The 9,145-nt window shown below is 42.4% G+C and overlaps 1 long non-coding RNA gene across 1 annotated transcript in view; it reads right to left on the bottom strand.

Annotated features, from left to right (window-relative positions):
- Positions 1 to 1,636: 1,636 nt before the first annotated feature.
- Positions 1,637 to 9,145, bottom strand: part of LOC138651268 (uncharacterized) — a 45,266-nt gene continuing 37,757 nt past the window's right edge. Inside the window, exon 4 of the long non-coding RNA XR_011315459.1 lies at positions 1,637 to 3,164. This is a non-coding gene — a long non-coding RNA (uncharacterized lncRNA). The remainder of the gene's footprint in view (positions 3,165 to 9,145) is intronic.

The following is a 9,145-nucleotide window of genomic DNA, read 5'->3' as shown; positions in this document are numbered from 1 at the left end:
ATGAACGCAGGTGATTCCACATGTGTTCATTGAACCGTGCGGAATCACTGCGTCCAATACATTGTACAACTGACATTTATCTTGCAGAGACTGAGTGTCTCCACAACATAAATAGACATGCTGCTGTTTGGAAAGACGTGCCGACTGTCCGTATCCACAGGGAAGCCGCGGGCGTCGGTGCATGCATAGTGGCCATGGGATTTCTTAAAATCCCATCCACTATGCTGTAACAGCTGGACACTGGTTGGAAGCTGCGGATGTATGCAGTGTCCAACCCACAGCATTTACTGACCATGGGAACATATGTACCCAATCCTAGTTTACATCCTCACCTGTGCTCAGTAAATGATCTGTTAATTAGTGTGTGTGTATAAAAAGAAACCCAGCACACCAGACCTTCACTTAAACTGCATCTTGAGCTCTGACAACATGCCAAAAATCCACCCTGCAACCAAAGCCTGGATTATCAAGAGGCTGAAGACCAGATTCACTGCAGAGGTGGCTGACACCTTTAATGTGTCTCAGCGTCAAGTACAAAGAATTAAAAAAAAGATTTGAGGAGACTGGAGATGTGTTTGACAAGCCCAGGTCCGGCAGACCCCGCAAGACAACTGCTCAGGAGGAACGTTTGTTGGTTAGAAAATCCAAACCAAGCCCTTCTTCCACTGCAGCAGAGCTCCAACAGGCCTGGTCACCTCAAGTCCCTGTGTCAACTAGAACAGTTTGTAGGATTCTGTCTCGAAATGGCCTAAATGGTCGAATCAGTGCCCAGAAGTCCCACAGCCTGCAAAACAGATGGACACTGGAAAAGTATCAGAAGGTGGATTTCTCTGATGAATCTTCAGTAGAATTACACCACAGCCGCCGCAAATACTGCAGGAGACCTACTGGAGCCCGTATGGATCCAAAATACACCCAGAAAACAGTTACATTTGGTGGTGGAAAGATCATGGTCCGGTGTTACATTCAGTATGGGGGTGTGCAAAACATTTGCAAGGTGGAAGGCAACATCAATAGCCTAAAATATCAATAATATTAGCTACCTCTTATATTCCAAATCATAAAAGGGGTCAAATTCTGCAGCAGGAAGGTGCTCCATCTCATACATCCATCTCTACAACAAAGGTCCTCCAGGCAAAAAAGATCAAAGTGCTCAAGGACTGGCCAGCCCGGTCACCAGACATGGACATCATTGAGCGTGTTTGGGGTAAGATGAAAGAGGAAGCTTGGAAGACAAAACCCACAGAATCTAGATGATCTCTGGGAGGCATGTAAGACTGCATTCTGTGCTATTCCTGATGACTTCATTAATAAATTGTATGAATCATTGTTGAACCGCATGGATGCAGTCCTTCACGCTCATGGAAGTCACACAAAATATTAAATATGACTCTAATAGCACCGCAACTTCATTCACCAATGTTCTGCAACATATATTTGTATTTTAAGTTAATTATTTGTTTGAATATCACATTACTTTCTGTGGGCGACAAAACTTTTGTCTTGCCAAAATCTGACCATTCTGTGTCCATTAACTGATCAATATTTCTGCATTGATGCCAATTTATTTTCTTAACCTAAACCACATTTCGGAGGGTTTCAGCGTTCAAAAGAATAATTGATACAACCAATGGATGAATTTAACATCAGGTTATAAGCTTTTATTTACATAACATGGATAAGCGACAGAACTTCTGTCAGGGAGTGTACACTAAGTGTAACAAACCGGGGTGTAGGGATCAGAGTCCAGACCTGGGACAAGTGTGCATCAAAGAGTTGGCTAAGATCATATTACACCACGCAGCAGAGATGAAAATGGTGAGGAACAGGAAAAAATGTATTACAAAGTTTCAGAACATTTCATCATATAGTGATTGCAACCTGATGATTTTTTTTCTTTGAAGCAGTTTTTCCACAAATATTTGGTTTCGTATTTGTAAATAAAGAACTAGATATAATAATGACCTAATTCTGTTGATGATGTAGGATCATGTTACGCACTAAAACGACAGATTATATTTGTTTGCCCATGTAATAAGGGACAATGCCAACCTGGCGCTGGGCGGATGGCATTTTCCAAAGGTTTTCTATTTACAAGATGAAGACTTTTTATTGTCAGACAGTTTTGCAACTAATACATGCAACAATCCCCAACAGGAAAAGTACCACACATTCAACATCCATGAAGGATCTGCAATCCCTGCTTTCTATATATCAGTGCATGTTCCGTAAAAAAATGAAAGCAGTGATTTTATGTCTGTGTAAGACGGGTAATAATTCCCTTCGTGCCCGGTTCTCAGGAGATGACACTCGGTGAAAGGCTCGAAGATGCAGAATTGTCTGACATAGCCGGGATTCTGCAGAAAACAGCGCCATTTAATTAACGCGTCCTGTAAAAATCAATCTCTGCCCGTTAGCTGGGAACCTTGTCAGACCGCCATCTTATAATGGGGCTTTCACGGCGCTGACAGGTCTCTTATATACTTATCGAGCCTTGTATACGCACAATTAGACTCTTTTAGGGCCGGTTTGACGCTCAAAAAAAAAAAAAAAACATTGGCTCTTGTCAGGTTTTTATTTATATCTGAAAATCGTACGCAAAGTGACAACCAGATAAAGGATCCAGTCAGCCGATGAACAGGCATTTTTCTCGCTCGATGGTTAACAAGGTGGAACGTTTAGACTGTCTGATGATCGGATATGAGAGTTCTTATGAGTCTTCCATTACTTCATATCCTATACTCCAGTCACACCCAGAGCTGCATCCACAAGTCTGCAGGTTCTAATGGATGAGCAATGCATTAACTGACGTCCCTACATCCCTTCATTAAAAAGAACCTATAGAAAGGCAATTCCGCAGTGCTGGCCCATGCCTTTTCATCACTTGTGTCTAGCTCTGGCATTACACAACTCAACGGAACTGATACATGAGAATGAACCCAGATTCAGTAGGATCTACCAAGCTGCTCGGTCCCATCTGTAGATTGGTGACTTTTCCAGACTGGGCTCATATCTGCGGTCACTGATGAATGTGGCTCGGGCTGTCCAGGCTCCGGGTCATTCATCTTGGATCGTATTCTCTGGGTCTATTTTCTCCAAAGCTGGATAAGGTCCTGCATCAGCTTATCAGCATTGTGGATTCAGTTGTGAAGCTGCATGCAATCCTAATTAAAAAGAAAACAAACCAAAAAAAGTAAAACCTTGTCACCCTGTAAGAAAACAGAAAAGTAATCCTAAAACCTTCGGCATCCACATGCATCCGATGACTGGCAGGCGGCTCTGATAAGCCGGCGCTCCTTCTTCCAGCCGATCTGTTTTGTTGCAGATCTATTGGAATAATATTTGTGCATTGAACAGAATAAAAGGTAATTAAGAGAATGGGCCCCATTAATCAGATTCAGCGTGAACACGAGAAGTGGGGGCGGAGGCAGGGCTGGTGGGGACTGCCATATGAAAAAAAAAGTAAAATGAAAGAAGTTTTTGTTACTTAATGGGGTTGGTATGTTTTCCTATTTTAGACAGTGACGCCGCCTCTGCTACGGCTTCTTTCACACATCAGGTTTTTTGCATCAGGCACAATCCGGCGAATGTTGGAAAAACAGGATCCGGCGCAGATTGTGAAAAACTGATGCGACGGATCCGTTTTTTCGACGGATCCAGCTAGCATATCTGGATTATTGGATAAAAAAAAATTTGGAGCATGCTCAGTTTAAAAAAACGGAATCTGGAGCCGGAATTCGTCATTTTCTGGATCCGGCTCCCACAGGCTTCCATTCTAGCAAACAGCCGGAAGCGTTGGATCCGGCGCTTCCAGCTTTTTCGCCGCCGACAAAAAACGTTGCTATGGACGTTTTTTCCAGAAACCAGAAACGGCAGATTTGCTGGATCCGGCGAAAACCGGACGAACCGCAATGTCATCCGGCGCAATCCAGCACTAATGCAAGTCTATGGGGAAAAAATGGATCTGGCAGCAACATTTGCCGGATCCGTTTTTTTGGAATTTAGCCAGATTTAGCCTGACAGCGAAAACCTGATGTGTGAAAGTAGCCTTAGAAATGAATGAATTTCCTGAAATTCTTTTCAGATTGAATACAGATTCAGCTCAAAAAACTTAATTTGGACATCGAATCGATGCAGTAAGAATTGTAAGTGCTCCAACGCTTCTATTTGCCCTGAAAAGTCTCCTTAGTAAAGGACAAATGACCGCACTATATCTGGCTGCAGGTAATAGCCATCAGCCTGTTTATTAGCATAATGCACCCTTGGGGTTTTTATGCTTTTTAAAATTAAAAACGTATCAATTTAAGGCAGAAAATACAGCAATATTGGGCGTATGAAAAGTCGTCACTTCACAGCTGCAAAGAATGAGAAGATAGATTAAATTGCAGGACTGATAGCAGCAGCACCTTGCTTATCTCCCTCTTTCACTTTCTTGTAATTTAATCTATTTATTGCCTTCTCCTCACACACTATATGTACTTATGCTGCATATGTTGTCTCTTTGACTGAGCTCTGATGTCCGCTCTCCTAACTTTGTTCCATAAAAAATTGCAGCAGAATTTCCTGCTTAGTCTTTTATAGTGGCTATGAGTGATCAGCGAACTCTGACTTCATGATTGGTTGTGCTGTTGGTTAGGGTAACTCCAAAGCATTATGGGAAAGCCTTCCTGGGCCATGTGATCTGTTTTGTGCTATCTAGGGACTCTATAGCGACAGGGTCTGTTCCGCAGGATTGGCGCATAGCAAATGTGGTGCCAATATTCAAAAAGGGCTCTAAAAGTGAACCTGGAAATTATAGGCCAGTAAGTCTAACCTCTATTGTTGGTAAAATATTTGAAGGGTTTCTGAGGGATGTTATTCTGGATTATCTCAATGAGAATAACTGTTTAACTCCATATCAGCATGGGTTTATGAGAAATCGCTCCTGTCAAACCAATCTAATCAGTTTTTATGAAGAGGTAAGCTATAGGCTGGACCACGGTGAGTCATGGGACGTGGTATATCTCGATTTTTCCAAAGCGTTTGATACCGTGCCGCACAAGAGGTTGGTACACAAAATGAGAATGCTTGGTCTGGGGGAAATTGTGTGTAAATGGGTTAGTAACTGGCTTAGTGATAGAAAGCAGAGGGTGGTTATAAATGGTATAGTCTCTAACTGGGTCGCTGTGACCAGTGGGGTACCGCAGGGGTCAGTATTGGGACCTGTTGTCTTCAACATATTCATTAATGATCTGGTAGAAGGTTTACACAGTAAAATATCGATATTTGCAGATGATACAAAACTATGTAAAGCAGTTAATACAAGAGAAGATAGTATTCTGCTACAGATGGATCTGGATAAGTTGGAAACTTGGGCTGAAAGGTGGCAGATGAGGTTTAACAATGATAAATGTAAGGTTATACACATGGGAAGAAGGAATCAATATCACCATTACACACTGAATGGGAAACCACTGGGTAAATCTGACAGGGAGAAGGACTTGGGGATCCTAGTTAATGATAAACTTACCTGGAGCAGCCAGTAACAGGCAGCAGCTGCCAAGGCAAACAGGATCATGGGGTGCATTAAAAGAGGTCTGGATACACATGATGAGAGCATTATACTGCCTCTGTACAAATCCCTAGTTAGACCGCACATGGAGTACTGTGTCCAGTTTTGGGCACCGGTGCTCAGGAAAGATATAATGGAACTAGAGAGAGTACAAAGGAGGGCAACAAAATTAATAAAGGGGATGGGAGAACTACAATACCCAGATAGATTAGCGAAATTAGGATTATTTAGTCTAGAAAAAAGACGACTGAGGGGCGATCTAATAACCATGTATAAGTATATAAGGGGACAATACAAATATCTCGCTGAGGATCTGTTTATACCAAGGAAGGTGACGGGCACAAGGGGGCATTCTTTGCGTCTGGAGGAGAGAAGGTTTTTCCACCAACATAGAAGAGGATTCTTTACTGTTAGGGCAGTGAGAATCTGGAATTGCTTGCCTGAGGAGGTGGTGATGGCGAACTCAGTCGAGGGGTTCAAGAGAGGCCTGGATGTCTTCCTGGAGCAGAACAATATTGTATCATACAATTAGGTTCTGTAGATCTGGGGATTTATTATGATGGAATATAGGCTGAACTGGATGGACAAATGTCTTTTTTCGGCCTTACTTACTAACTATGTTATATCTGTAAGATGGCGGTGGCCATTCTAGGGAACTTGTCTGAAACCAATTCACAATTTTTTTTATATCTCCATACCAACCTTTTATTTCTGCAGAATCGATTCTCACATCTCTTCTTGTGATGTCTCATTGACGTTGCTAATTTTAATGGGGTTGTCCCAGATCCAGACAAGAGTCGTGGATTTACGATGCTCCCATAAGTAAAATCTGTATATTAAATGGTTTGCCCAGAATGAGATAAACGTGAATGCTTTCTGCAATCCACCATAGGTTGGGCCCGATATTGTAATGCGGCCCCATCTAAGTGAATACTTTGACCGTTGTCTTCCTTCAGGTGGTCCTGACATGGGATATTTGGCCAAGACATTATATAGAGCATTGCACCCCTGTTTTACCAGCTCATCTACTCTTCTAGACGTTTTGATTTTGGCAGTAGCACTGATGAACTTTCTGCCTTGTCTGGATACAATACCTGGTCTTCTCTCTCTCGACGCGTCCGCCTACAGACATTTTAATCCAATATTTTACATTAGCGATGCTCTTAGGCTGCGCTCGGCTCAATGCGGGTGCTTCTTTGTCTCCGGGACTCGGTAATCAATGAAACAAAAGACTCCTTATCCTGAAGAGCGGGCATTGCGATTCCTAATTCTGACGGAGACAATTAAGAGCCTTTTGTAGTACTTGTCTTTAGGTCCATGGCATGTTTACTTTGTATGCGGTAACTCGGCTCCTTGCTATTTATTTGCCATTTAGAAATGTCCTCTCTATTGTGCAGTTCCTTCAAGAGCACTTGTGCCAATGTTCCTAATAGGCGCAGCCTGGTAAAGACGAGGGCGAAGCATGGATTTTGGCTTCCTCCTACAGAGAGTTAGAAAGTATGTTGTGCATCACAATGTGAATAGAGAGTAAGGATTTGTTGGCTATTTTCTGGCCACTTCTTTTGTTTGGTGGCATGTCTCATTAAAGGGTCCATATTGTCTTTTAGGATTGCTGCTTCCAGTAGATGGCGGTAGAGATAAAGTCCTCCTCTTCTTCGAGGAGCAATTTACATATTAAGATGGCCACATGCGTTTGAGCCAAAATCAGTAGGTTTGACAAACAGCCAACCATCTACTGTTTATTGGGGTGTCCCTACAGGTCTATCACTGCAGATGTCGGAGAATTAAGAGTCAAACCAACAAAGTTGGAAAGTGAAGGGAAATCCATCACAACCATCCATCGATAAACAAATATTCTATTTTATTAATAGTCCATTAAATTACTGTAAGCAAAAAAAATCATTTATTTTACCATCTGGTGCGAATCACAAAAGTGATGATTTCATAAACTGTGATTCGCACCTCCTAGTTTATGGCACTGAATGGACTTTGTGTCGAGAACGTTACATTGGATGCTTATAAGACGGATCGCCGGACATCTAACAGCAAAAACAAATGTAGCTCTTAATCAGGTGCCGCTAAACATTTTACTAATGTGTACAATGGGGATCAAATGTTTTGGAATGGAAAAAAGTTAAATGTCGAAGGAGAGGGAGCAACTGACAGAAGCATTTAACCAAAAAAAACTTGAAACGCGTCAGTTTTTAAAAGTTTTTTCTCACTAACTTTTCCCTTTTTTGTAAATTTTAATGGATTATTAATAAAATGTAATATTTTTTAATTGACGGATGGTTGTGCCGGATTTCCCTTCTCTTTCCCTTTTGCGCTACCTCTGCCAGCTGAATACGACAACCTCCGTCATTATAGGTAGCACGGACAGCCACTACTAGCAGCGCTAGTGAGCTTTTCTTTCTGTTGCAACAAAGTTGGAAGCACACAGGCAGACTTTGGTGCCAAAGAAAGTAATGAATCGAAAAGTGAAGGAAACTTATTCTCCTTCCTGCTGGATCCATTTCTGGTGAGTGATTTAGGTTGGAGAGCGGACACCCATCTTTGTAGGGGATGACCTGGCAATTTTTCTCCTCAACAGTAAGAGCATGTTACAAGACCGGACCTGCACCTTAGCTTCTTTGATGTCACAGATCAAGCCGTCCCTTTAGTTGTTCAACTTTCTCCAGATGCATGGAGAAGGCAATATCTGGTGGGCAAGAGTAGGCCTCCTCAATGATTGCACCTCCATAACCGAAATTCACACCCGGCAGAACTTATGGAGCCTCATCCATCGGAGGGTGTTATTGAGAAGACTCCAGATGGGATTGACTGGATTGTAGAGTGGAGCTCCTCTGCAACAGTTGCCGCGTCTCCAGTTCTTTTTTGAAAATGTCTGACTTATCCCCTAAAGAAGGTGATGTTTCATTGTCACTTGGTCTCCCTCTACTGCAATATGACGAAATGTGAGCTCACATGGAAGGTGCAGGTCATCTTATCTCAATAATGGATCCTGGTGATAGGAACAAAGTCCCGAAGAAAACGAGAAGGCTATAGACATGATGATTGTCGTAAAGAACTTAGACAAACCTTGATGGATATTTTTGCAGAAACTAGCTGGAGAATAAGATGTTCTGGGCTGATGATGGAGCTAGGCCTAACTGATAAAGCCTGAGCTGCAGAGAAAAGTTGGAGTCAACAACAGCTGCAGGCTTATATTGTAGAGGGACTTCAGCAGATGGTGCTGTGTTGTAGAATATATTGTACGACCTCTCTGGTTTGTTTGCTTTTTCCTGTATCCTCCATGTTGTGATGATGCAGATAATAGTTCATTCTTCCACAATGTCGGAGGTCTGATGATTCTGCCTCATGTATTAGACACAAGGGGTAGGCGGCTGTAATCTGCCCCCTGTTTTCTAGTTTGGTAAAGAATGACAAGCTGCTACAATGTAGAACCCATTCTGTAACGGAGAGTACAGAGATCACCAGGCGCAGGGACACGACACTTACAAACATGGTGGGAGAGACACAAGTTTTCTTTCAAGTTTGCTTCCAGTGCCTTTACTGTACTATTTTCATGGCGCTGCAGAACCTCCGGACCTCTGG

The sequence above is a fragment of the Ranitomeya imitator genome, chromosome 10 (assembly GCF_032444005.1).
Source record: "Ranitomeya imitator isolate aRanImi1 chromosome 10, aRanImi1.pri, whole genome shotgun sequence".
NCBI classification, from domain to species: Eukaryota; Metazoa; Chordata; class Amphibia; order Anura; family Dendrobatidae; genus Ranitomeya; species Ranitomeya imitator.
Note: the sequence above shows the minus strand (reverse complement) of the source record. Positions and strands in the feature narration are given on the sequence as shown.